Source organism: Bubalus kerabau, chromosome 14 (assembly GCF_029407905.1).
Source record: "Bubalus kerabau isolate K-KA32 ecotype Philippines breed swamp buffalo chromosome 14, PCC_UOA_SB_1v2, whole genome shotgun sequence".
Lineage (NCBI taxonomy): Eukaryota > Metazoa > Chordata > Mammalia > Artiodactyla > Bovidae > Bubalus > Bubalus kerabau.
The window spans coordinates 22468875-22481717 of record NC_073637.1 but is presented as its reverse complement, the minus strand read 5'-3'; the positions used below and the strand labels follow the sequence as shown (position 1 = coordinate 22481717).

General features: G+C 41.1%; 1 long non-coding RNA gene across 1 annotated transcript in view; it reads right to left on the bottom strand.

Annotated features, from left to right (window-relative positions):
- The window catches only part of LOC129626672 (uncharacterized), a 105071-nt gene extending 103924 nt beyond the window's left edge, over positions 1-1147 (bottom strand). The window contains exons 1-2 of the long non-coding RNA XR_008702141.1: positions 1059-1147; positions 849-923 (exon numbers count right to left, since the gene is read on the bottom strand). This is a non-coding gene — a long non-coding RNA (uncharacterized LOC129626672). The remainder of the gene's footprint in view (positions 1-848; positions 924-1058) is intronic.
- Between the last annotated feature and the right edge of the window lie 11696 nt (positions 1148-12843).

Below are 12843 nucleotides of genomic sequence, written 5' to 3'. Positions count from 1 at the left end.
AGACCAGGAGTACAAGCCCATGTCTCAGACATCTTCAAAGCCACAGAAAAGCAGGGATCACACTCACCAGTTCAGATGTTTAGTGTTTATATTACAGCAACCTTGCCTTGTCAATTAGAACGAAAATGCCCAGGAAGGTTGGACCTTGTTAGTTCAGGGTGCAGGGCGGTTGGCACCAGGCGGGGCAGGGCCAGTCTGGAAAGGCAGCCCGCATAGTGGCCACCCAGCGTCCTTTTGCTCATAGGGCCATTTCCCATTCAAATGGGAAGCCAGCCCTGCTTTAAATGTGGACAAGCAAGTTGGAGGCACAGGTGACATTCTACAGATCAAGGCTGCATGAGCAGTGCCTACTAAGACCTGCAGGTTTAAGTACCCTATGTGAGACCAGGAATGCCGGCAGGCTGTGTTACAGACCCAGTGTAGTGCTTCTCCTCCTCCTCCATCCTCTCCCCAAACAGTATCAATTCAGACACACTGCTTGAACTTCAAAAATACATTCCTAAGAAGGGAGATACATGCTTGAGATGCAACCAGGGATATTTTAATAACAAAATTGTGATTCCAGAAGGTGTGCTAGGGCAAGGAACAGTCACCCTCAGCTAGTATTTATCACTCCCCTTATAGCTGCCTTTGTCCCCCTCTTCATTTAGAGTATATGACCTTTCTAGGACCGCAGTCAGAGTTTGCAGGGCACGGTACTTTGAAATCCTGAAAACTGGGCTTTGCACAACATGAAGTGAACACACACAACAGCTGATGTTGGGAAATTCTAAGTAGGTGATAAATAAGATTCTCCAACAGAGCAATAACTGTACTCACAATGACGTATCAGAAAGCAAGGGTCTTACCTGAATTTAGCTAGAGCAATGTTTTCCTTTCTCGGAGGTCACTTCTCTGGCAATCTCAACATTCTGGAGAGTGGTCTAAATGCAGAAAGCAAAAATGAAGTCCTATGAGTGTTCAGAAGAGAGAAGGAGAAAAAAACTATACACAGAAACTGACTTCATCCACAAGAAACACATGCATCCCGTTCACACTTATATCACATACAACTTTACCACAGTTTCTTATCAGTTTCTAGGAGTAAACCAAGCCTTGTGAATTGTCAAGAGGAGAAATAAGAATACAGTAAAGGAGGCAAATACACGCAATGGGAAACGACAGTCTCTTCAATAAATGGTGTAGGAAACACCGGATAGCTGTTAATACTTGCAAAATAATCAAACTGGATTACTTTCCCACACCATATACATAAACAAGTTCAAAGTGGATTAAAGACTTAAACCTAAGACCTGAAACCCAAAAACTTCTAGAAGAAAACATGAGCAGTATTCTCTCTGACATCAGTCTTGGCAATATTTTTTGGGGGATACATGTCCTCAGGCAATGGAAACAAAAAGTAAAGGAAAAAAAAAACAAAAATAAAGAAAAGGGACCACCTTATCAGACTAAAAAGTTTTTGCACAATGAAATAAGCCATCAACAAAAGGAAAAGGCTGCCTACTGAATAGGGGAGATGCTTACAAATGATATATTCAGTAATGAGTTTATATGAGCTGTAGCCTGCCAGGCTCCTCTGTCCATGAGGTCACAAGAGTCAGACATGATTTAGCAACTAAACCACCAACACATTCAAAATACACAAAGAACTCATACAACTTAATGTGAGTAAAAAGCAACCAGTTTAAACAATTGGCAAAGAATCTGACTAGATATTTTTTCAAAGATATAGATAGTCAACAGGCATATGAAAAGATGCTCAATATCACTAATCACCAGGGAATGCAGATCAAAATCTCAGCAAGACACGACTTCATACTTGTCAGAATGACTTTTATCAAAAAGAAAACAAATAACAAGTGCTGGTGAGGATATGGAGAAAAAGCTATTGGTTGGAATGTAAATTGGTACAACTTCTTTAGAAAACAGTATGAAAGGTCCTCAAAAAATTAAAAATAGAAGAACCAAAAGATCCAGCAAATTGACTTCGGTTTTTGTTTTTTGGTTTTTTTTGCAAAGAAAATAAAAACACTAGTTAGAAAATATATATTCACTCCAGGGTTCATTAAAGCATTGTTTATAATAGCCAAGATATGGAAGCAAGTCAAGTGCCCATCAGTAGATAAATGGATACAGAAGTTGTGGTATAGATATACAATGGAATACAGCTCAGCCATGAAAAAGAATTGAGTCTCGCTAGTTGCAACAGCAGCGTGGATGGACCTAGAGACCTGGGATCTATTAAGCTTGCTGAAGTAAGCCAGACAGAGGAAGATAAATGTTGTATACCATTTTTATATGTGGAATCTAAAAAAACCCGAAACAAGTAAATAAACATAAAACAGAAAGTGTCATGGGTACAAAGAACACACAGGTGGTTGCCACAGGAGAGGGCTAGGGGGTGAGTGAACTAGGTGAGGGAGGTGAAAGGGCACAAACTTTAAAACAAATGAGTCACGGGGATGAAATGCACTGTGTGAGGAACGCAGTCAGTACACTGCAATAGCTTTGTATGCTGACAGACGGTTAACTAGACTTCTAGAGGTGATCGGTTTGTAATATATAAAAACACTGAATCGCTATGTCATATTCCCGAAACTAATATAATGTTGTTAAGTCAATTAAACATCAATGAAAATAATACAAAAAACAGACCAGAAAAAGAAGCAAAAAGATAATAAGTATATCCCGAATAGTTAATGTCATAAGGTTAATTTCCGTAGAGCACATTTTAGGGAAATTGGCTTTAAAAGAATTACGAGAGTATATTGGTAACCTGACCAAAATTTTGTCTGCCAGCAGCTGGCATTTCGATGTAACTGCCAATATGGTAGCCTTTAGAGTTAGATTCCAAGTTTAAATTATTGATAATATTTAAAAGCATTCCTTGTAAGGAACAGCTTATTGATTTAATGCCAAGAGGTGATTACTATTTTAATGAGACACAGCTATTAACTCAGTTTTGTACTGTGGAGGGGGGCTGGCCTCTATAAATCAATACCTAAGCAACAATTGGATTGCTAATTCGCAAGACCAAAATCATGTTTCTGCTTGTGCCTCTTAATTTTTAATGATCCCATTTACGTTACCTGTCCTCTCATGAACTCAATGGTAGTCTTGAAAATACTGCAATACTTTAATAAACTGATGGCCAGGTGAGATGTCACACTTAATAGAGCAGTGATTTTCCAAGGAAGCTCCAGGGAAGACATATCTGACTCACTAGACACATTCTGATTCTGAATCAGGTTCAGATTCCTACAGAAACCTGTGACAGAAACTCCTACAGAAACTCCTCAGACAGAAATGACCCTAGGCAAGTCAGGAACCTGGAGTTTTAATGTATAACCTCACAGGCTGTGGTGGGGTAATTCTAGGATGACCATCAGTTCATGCCCTGGTGTACACTCTGGGTGAGCTGTTCTCCTGACTGTGGGCTCAGGGCATGGCTGGATATTACCTTAATGACATAATAAATTGTGTGACAGTTCACTCTGACACTGACAATGATAGTTCTCATCACAATAAAAAACAAAGCCACCAGGTTTTCTGTTACACATGAAAATCTTCAGACGTCAACTGAGTTTAGAAATATGGATCCAGCTGAATGAAACTCCTGAGCTATCTGAGTTTACTCATCACTAAGAATCACTGTGAGTCTTCCTGCAAACTGTCTTATCTCCTTACACTCCAGTGACTCACTCCTGGCTCTGTGCTTCTCCGTCTTGGCAGGGATCTGGGGAATGTGCACAGTGGGCACATGAAAGATAATTAGCTGTTTCTGCAAATAGCGCCATTGTAAAGTAAATCACCCCTCAATCCTATCAACGGAGAAGGTTCTTTCTTTTCTCCCTTGCTGAATCCTCCAAGAGCTGACTATATCATGACACAGCTAATGAATGTAGGTTTTCACTAATGGACTCTCAAGAACACTGTATTGAGTCATTTTAGCATCTATTTGGGAATTTTAACCGAGTCAAATGTTGGCATACATGGCACAGGCATTCTGTTTTCCAGTCAGCAACACCTCGTGGCAGCCCTTCTGGGAGGGCCACTCAACAATATTTATCAAAGCCTAAATCACTGATATCCTTTAGCCTAAGCAGGATTTAAAGAAATAAGTCACATCAATAGATTTCATGCACAGGAATGCCCACAACAGTGTTACATTAAAAAAAAACAAAAAACAGATTACATGTCCAAATATGAATCATTGGTTTAAAATGGCACTATGGACATTCAGGATAACACTGTGCTGCCATTTAAAACTTTTAAGGTTTTTTGATGACATCATTTCCCTATGCTCTATGTCTGCTGTGGGCTGGATTATGTCCTCACAAACCTCCCATGTTGAGTCTCTAACCCCAGCGTGATTGTATTTGGAGACTAGCTATGCCCAAACCCTGGTCACTGGACGCTGGGAGACGATAGGTGCACTTAGTGGTGAGCCACGGAGTCTGTGATCACAGACTGGGCTGACACAGAGGACTAACAGGACCGCTGAACACCCCCTCTCTCTGGGCACACAGCTTCCTCTGACTTTCAGATCTCTCCTGTCAGCTTTCTCTTTCCTCACCAGTGATACTCGTTGGGTCTCCTGCTGGCTCTGACTCCTTGAGCCTCCAATGCACACATTTCGGAAGGCACTGAGCTCCAGAGTGCTTTTCTCTGTAAAGTCGCTTTCAAGGCGATGCTGTCCACCCTCAGAGAGTCGAAGTCCACCCAGTGCTGACGATGCCTCAGAGTAGGGTGCAGACCCCTGCCCAGCCTCTTCTGACGCCTCTTCACACAGCCCCTAGTGGTTCATGCCCCATCACTTCGTCCAGGCCCCTGCAGCTATGACTTCCCACTGAGCCCTTCCTTGCAACCCCTTCAGTGTGAAGCAGCACAGAGCCACTCTATCCACAACCCGGCTCTCTTCGTTCTCAACACCACTCACTGCCACCCAGGATATTATCCATTTACACGTTTGCTACTCAGTGACTTCCTGCCCTCACAAGAAGATGAGCCCTTACTACAGGCTTTGCTTGCTTATCGCTATGTCTCCACACCTGTACTAACGCACAGGACACAGCATCAGCATCTGCTGACTGGATGAGGCAGAACCCACTGCAGGCAGGGGAGCAGGGTGACACTGTGATACCAGTGCTGCAAGGTAGGGGACGCAGAGCCTGTCACTGATGCTAGACTGGAGATGAGTGGGCCGAGGGGAAACAGGGCCTTAACCTGTGCTCCCCTCTTGGCTCTTATGTCCATGCAGTCAGTCTTTAACTCATCTTCTCAATGCCAGCCTCACTCTGGTGGCCTTCGGCTTCCACACAGCTCAGGAGAACTTTAAATACAGGACTCACAGGCTGCAGCCTGCAGGGTCCACCTGGTGACTGCTCTGCTGAAGATGAAGTTGTTCTGAAGCGGTCATCTTTCCCAAATGTGCTGTACAGAGGCTGCTCAGCATAGATCCCTCTCCTTAACCCCAAGTGCCCTGTGCTCCCTTCTTCCTGGTGAAAACCTGCTCTCATTCAACAGACCCTGCAAGCTTGTCAGCTCTAAGGATGCTCCTGACCACTTCCTCATTCACGGACACTGGCTACAGCTTCCTCGGTCTCCCCAAAGCTGTCCCCTGTGTGCACTTCTGTCAGTCACTATAGGGCTACTGTGGCTTCCGCAATATCTCAGCTCATAAAGAACTTGCCTGCCAATGCAGGAGACTCAAGAGACATGGGTTCAATCCCTGGATTGGGAAGATCCCCTATAGGAGGAAATGGCAACCCACTCCAGTATTCTTGCCTGGAGAATCCCATGGACAGAGAAGCCTGGTGGGCTACAGTCAGTGGGGTCACAAAGAGTCAGACTGGACTGAGCATGCACATTTGCACATAGGGTTATTGGTTTACAGGTCTGTTTAACATAAACGAGTTGAGCACAGGGATAAATCCCATTCATCTCTGGCTCCTCTCAGCTAGACCTAGAATAATATTCAACAAATATCAAATCAATGCTCCAGTAAGCAATGGAAATGTGGAAGTTTAATAAGGGGCAGCAAGGAAAGGAAGTGAGGAAGAAGGTAAGGAATTGGACAGGAGGAATGGAGACAAGGAGAAACTGTGTAAAGTTTATGAAGTCATCTTCACAGAAAGTGTAGGTGACAAAGGAGATAAAATAACTCAAGTCCTAACCTTGGAAGAGCAGGTCAAAAAGAAGGATTTGATAAAAATAAATAAATAAACAGAAAAACTTAAGAAAAATCTATCAAAGTGGTGGTATCTGTGGTTCAAGAGATTACATTATATCAAATGATTTAAAGAGAGAAACTATTCCTATAATTGAAATATTTGGAATATAAGTTACTGTATTTCACAATGAAAGATGATTACTGATTTTGATATGGCTCTGATTTTAATTTCAACATTACATAGGAACCTGGAATGTTAGGTCCATGAATCAAGGTAAATTGGAAGTGATCACACAGGAGATGGCAAGAATGAACATCAACATTTTAGGAATCAGTGAACTAAAATGGACTGGAGTCCATTCAGTGGAATCAGTGAATTTAATTGAGATGACCATTATATCTACTACTGTGGGCAAGAATCCCTTAGAAGAAATGGAGTAGCCCTCAGTCAACAAAAGACTCTGAAATGCAGTACTTGGGTTCAATCTCAAAAACGACAGAATGATTTCTGTTCATTTCCAAGGCAAACCATTCAATATCACAGTAATCCAAGTCCATGCCCATACCACTAATGCCTTAAAAGCTGAGGTTGGATGGTTCTATGAAGACTTACAAGACCTAGAACTAACACCTAAAATAGATGTTCTTTTCATTATAGGGGACTGGAATGCAAAGGTAGGAAGTCAAGAGATACCTGGAGAAATAGGCAAATTTGGCCTTGGAGAAAAAAATGAAGCAGGGCAAAGGCTAGCATAGTTTTTCCAAGAGAACTCACTGGTCATAGCAAACACCCTCTTCCAACAACACAAGAGACAATTCTATACATGGACATCAACAGATTGTCAACACTGAAATCAGATTGATTATATTCTTTGCAGCCAAAGATGGAGACGCTCCATACAGTCAGCAAAAACAAGACCAGAAACATACTGTGGCTCAGATCATGAACTCCTTATTGCCAAATTCAGACTTAAATTGAATAAAGTAGGAAAAACCACTAGACCACTCAGATATGCCCTAAATCAAACCCCTTAAGATTATACAGTGGAAGTGACAAATAGATTCAAGCAATTAGATCTGATAGAGTGCCTGAAGAACTATGGACAGAGGTTTGTAACACTGTACAGGATGCAGGCATCAAAACCATCCCCAAGAAAAAGAAAGGCAAAATGGTTGTCTGAGGAGGCCTTACAAATAGCTGTGAATAGAACAGAAGCTAAAGGCAACGGAGAAAAGGAAAGATATACCCAGCTGAATGCAGAGTTCTGAAGAACAGCAAGGCTAGATAAGAAAGCCTTCTTTAGTGATCAGTGCAAAGAAATAGAGGAAAACAATAGAATGGGAAAAACTAGAGAGCACTTCAAGTAAATTAGGGATGCCAAGGGAATATTTCATGCAAAGATTGGCACAATAAAGGATAGAAATGGTATGAACCTAACAGAAGCAGAAGATATTAAGAAGAGAGGGCAAGAATACACAGAAGACCTATACAAAAATTATCTTAATGACCCAGACAACCATAATGGTGTGATCACTCACCTAGAGCCAGACATCCTAGAATGCAAAGTCAAGGGGTCCTTAGGAAGCATCACTATGAACAGAGCTAGTGGAGGTGATGGAATTCCAGCTGACCTCTTTCAAATCCTAAACGATGATGCTGTGAAAGTGCTGCACTCAATATGCCAGCAAATTTGGAAACCTCAGCAGTGGCCACAGGACTGGAAAAGATCAGTTTTCATTCCAATCCCAAAGAAAGGCAATGTCAAAGAATATTCAAACTATTGCATAATTGCACTTATTTCACACACTAGTGAAGTTATGCTAAAAATTCTCCAAGTTTAGGCTTGGAGGCTTCAACAGTATGTGAATCAAGAACTTCTAGATGTTCAAGCAGGATTTAGAAAAGGCAGAGGAACAAGAGACCAAATTGCCAGCATTCATTAGATCACAGAAATAGAATTCCAACAAAACATCTACTTCTGTTTTATTGACTATGCCAAAGCCTTTGACTATATAGATCACAACCAACTGTGGGAAATTCTTAAAGAGATGGGGACACCAGATCACCTTACTTGCCTCCTGAGAAATCTGTATTCAGGTCAAGAAGCAACAGTTAGAACCAGACATGAAACAATAGACTGATTCCAAATCAGGAAAGGAATAAATCAAGGCTGTATACTGTCACCTTGTTTATTTAACTTATATGCAGAGTACATCATGTGAAATGCCAGGGTGGATGAAGCACAAGCTGGAATCAAGATTGCCAGGAGAAATATCAATAACCTCACATATGCAGATAACACCACCCTTATGGCAAAAAGTGAAGAGGAATTGAAGAGCCTCTTAATGAAATTGAAAAAGGAGAGTGAAAAAGTTGGCTTAAAACTCAACATTCAAAAGACTAAAATAATGGCATCCAGTCCCCTCACTCCATGGCAAATAGACGGGGCAACAATGGAAACAGTGACAGACTTTATTTTCTTAGCCTCCAAAATCACTGCAGATGGTGACTGCAGCCATGAAATTTAAAGACACTTGCTCCTTGGAAGAAAAGCTATGACCAACCTAGATAGCATATTAAAAAGCAGAGACATTACCTTGCCGACAAAGGTCCGTCTAGTCAAAGCTGTGGTCTTTTCAGTAGTCATGTATGGATGTGAGATTTGGACCATAAAGAAAGCTGAGCACCAAATAATTGATGTTTTTGAAGTGTGGTGTTGGAGATGACTCTTGAAAGTCCCTTGAACTGCAAGGAGATCAAACTAATCCATACTAAAGGAAATCAGTCCTGAATATTCATTGGAAGGACTGATGCTGAAGCTGAAACTCCAATATTTTGGCCACCTAATGCAAAGAACTGACTCATTTGGAAAAACCCTGATGCTGGGAAAGACTGAAGGCAGGAGTTGAAGGGGACAACAGAGGATGAGAGGGTTGTATGGCATCACTGACTCTATGGACATGAGTTTGAGCAAGCTCCAAGAGTTGGTGATGGACAGGGAAGCCTAGCATACTGCAGTCCATGTGATGACAGAAAGTCAGACATGATTGAGCAACTGAATCAAACTGAACTGATTTTAATGGAATGTAAAGGATCTCTTCTCCTAGTATTCCATATATTGCTTTATATATATATATATATATATATATATATATATATATATATATATATTTTTGTCTAAATGGGAACACTGTAAGAGAGTCAAAGAAAATTCTGAAAGACTATGTACAATTTAACTAATGAGAAAACACCATAAACCCAGAAACAAACATATGAAAAGCAGTAGTTCCTGTTTTCCATTCATTTGTTTAATATCTGCTTCATGAAATGGCAACTTTCTCCATTGGTAAACCCATGAACAGGACTAATGTATCAATTCAAATAATGACAAGTGCCTACAAAAATGAAAATAAACATCAAGGAAGACTGCATTTCTTCAGCTGCCTTCTTTTATGTGATATTTAAATTTTTGATTTATCTATTTATTTGTTACCACATAATGGAGTGCCATTTAAGAACTGCTGAGATTTTAATATAAAATAAAATTCCCTTATTAATGCATGTAAGATAAAATAAAACCAGACTTCTCTCAAAAAGCTGTGAGGACAGAGTCTTGGTAAGGGGTGTGAGTAACTGTAACTATATTGCCCCTTGGAGACTGTTTCCTGTTGACTGCGGCTGCACTTCACAGGAGACTGGCTTTTCCACTCCCACAGCAGAGTACAACTGAGTGTCAGGGAAATATTCATTTCCAGGCCGATCACCGACTGACACAATTGGACCCATGGAGTTGTTTCTCACTGAGATCACAGAAAACAACCAGTTCAAGATCAGATTTGTGCTGTGGCTTCTGCTTCTTTGATCTTTTTTTTTCATTGTAAAGAACATGAAAGAGGCCTGAAATTACTCTGACAACCCCTGAAAGGATATCATCAAAGCCTTTTTCTTTTTATAATGATTTTGGATAATTCCAGTCTCCCATTCAAAGTGAGTCTTTCCATCTACACTCTATCTCAACTCTTCCAAAAATCACGTCCTCCGAGTTATTCATGATTCCCTCCCTTTCTGGTGTCTTTCATTTAACCTTCCAACTGGTTTTTCTCCTAAGTATACATACCTCAGTGTACTATCTCTCATTTTTTTAAATTATAAAAAGGAATGTACTCCACCCATTCAGGCCACTTCCCACCACAAGTCCACCCAAAATTGCTCTCTACACTTGCTGATTACACTCCCCCCAGATTCCATGGAAACATCTTGCCCATAGATCACAAAGAGGCTATTTACCAAACCTAAGGGACACACATATGTCCTTCTGCTGACCAATCTCCCTGTTCACATCACGACCCACCACCTCCCTGGTCAACACTGCCATCCTCACTCCCTCTCTCCCATCCTACATACTGAGCCCTGTTAGGAAGCTCTTCTTGTATCCTTTCCATGTTGCTGGTAGCTTCTAGGGTTTGTTCTCCCTCTTCTCTTATTAGCTCTGCATGTCTGATTAACCTCAGTGCTCTATTCACTTCCACTGGCTCAGTTATAACCTGTGTCCTAATAACTGCCATTCAGGTATGACCTAAATCAAATCCCTTACGTTTATACACTGGAAGTGAGAAATAGATTTAAGGGGCTAGATCTGATAGACAAAGTGCCTGATTAACTATGGACAGAGGCTTGTGACACTGTACAGGAGACAGGCATCAAGATTATCCCCAAGAAAAAGAAATGCAAAAAGGCATGTATAGTCAAGGCTATGGTTTTTCTAGTAGTCATGTATGGATGTGAGAGTTGGACTATAAAGAAAGCTGAGCACCAAAGAATTGATGCTTGTGAGCTGTGGTGTTGGAGAAGGCTCTTGAGAGTCCCTTGGACTGCTAGGAGGTCCAACCAGACCATCCTAAAGGAGATCAGTCCTGAATGTTCATTGGAAGGACTGATGTTGAAAATGAAACTCCATCCTGTTTGGGACTCTCTGGGTTTCTTGGACTTGGGTGATTATTTCCTTCCCCATTTTAGGGAAGTTTTCAACTATTATCTCCTCAAGTATTTTTCCATGGTCTTTCTTTTTGTCTTCTTTTTCTGGGACTCCTATGATTCGAATATTGGGGTGTTTAACATTGTCCCAGGGGTCTCTGAGGTTGTCCTCATTTCTTTTAATTCTTTTTAATTTTTTCCTCTCTGTTTCATTTATCTCTACCATTCTATCTTCTATCTCACTTATCCTATCTTCTGTCTCCATTATTCTACTGTTGGTTCTCTCCAGAGTGTTTTTGATCTCACTTTTTGCATTATTCATTATATATTGACTCTCTTTTATTTCTTCTAGGTGCTTGTTAAACCTTTCTTGCATCTTCTAGATCCTTGTCTCCAGGCTGTTTATCTGTAACTCCAATTTGTTTTCAAGGTTTTGGATCATTTTCACTATCATTATTCGGAATTCTTTATCAGGTAGATTCCCTATTTCTTCCTCTTTTGTTTGGTTTGGTGGGCATTTATCCTGTTCCTTTGCCTGCTGGGTATTTCTCTGCCTTTTCATATTGTTTATATTGCTGTGTTTGGGGTGGCCTTTCTGTATTCTGGCAGTTTGTGGTTCCTCTTTATTGTGGAGGTTCCTCACTGTGGGTGGGGTAAGACAGGTGGCTTGTCAAGGTTTCCTGGTTAGGGAAGCTTGTATTGGTGTTCTGGTGGGTAGAGCTGGATTTCTTCTCTCTGGAGTACAATGAAGTGTCCAGTAATGAGTTTTGAGATGTTAGTGGATTTAGTGTGACTTTGGGCAGCCTGTATATTGAAACTCAGAGCTATATTCCTGTGTTGCTTGGGAATTTGCCTGGTATGTCTTGCTCTGGAAATTGTTGGCCCTTGGGTGGTGCTTGGTTTCAGTGTAGGTATGGAGGCGTTTGATGAGCTTCTTTTGATTAATGTTCCCTGGAGTCAGGAGTTCTCTTGTGTTCTCAGGATTTGGACTTAAGCCTCCTGCCTCTGGTTTTCAGTCTTATTCTTGCAGTAGCCTCAAGACTTCTCCATCTATACAGCACTGATGATAAAACATCTAGGTTAATGATGAAAAGTTTCTCCACAGTGACAGACACCCGGAGAGGTACACAGAGTTAAATGGAGAAGAGAAGAGGGAGGAGGGAGATAGAGGTGACTAGGAGGAGAAGAGGGGGAATCAAAAGGGGCGAGAGCAAACTAGCCAGTAATCACTTCCTTATGTGCTCTCCACAGTCTGGATCCCTCAGAGATGTTCACAGTGTTACACAGAGAAGAGAAGAGGGGGGAAGGAGACAGAGGTGGCCAGGAAGATAAAAGGGGGAATCAAAAGGAGAGAGACAGATCCAGCCAGTAATCAGTTCCCTAAGTGTTCTCCACAGCCTGGAACACACAAAGAGATTCACATAGTTGGGTAGAGAAGAAAAGGGGGAGGGGGGAGATAGAGGTGACTTGGTGGAGAGAAAGAGAGTCAAAAGGGGAAGAGAGCAATCAGGCCAGTGATCTCACTACCAAGTAAAAATGGGTACTGAAGATTGGGTTCTTAAAGGTACAAAACTGATAACAAATACCAAAAAGCAAAGATTAAAAATCTAGAGTAGAGGTTAAATTCTCAAAAATACAATATTAAAAAAAGTCACAAAAATTATAAAATATATATATGTGAAGTTTGCTTTAAAAA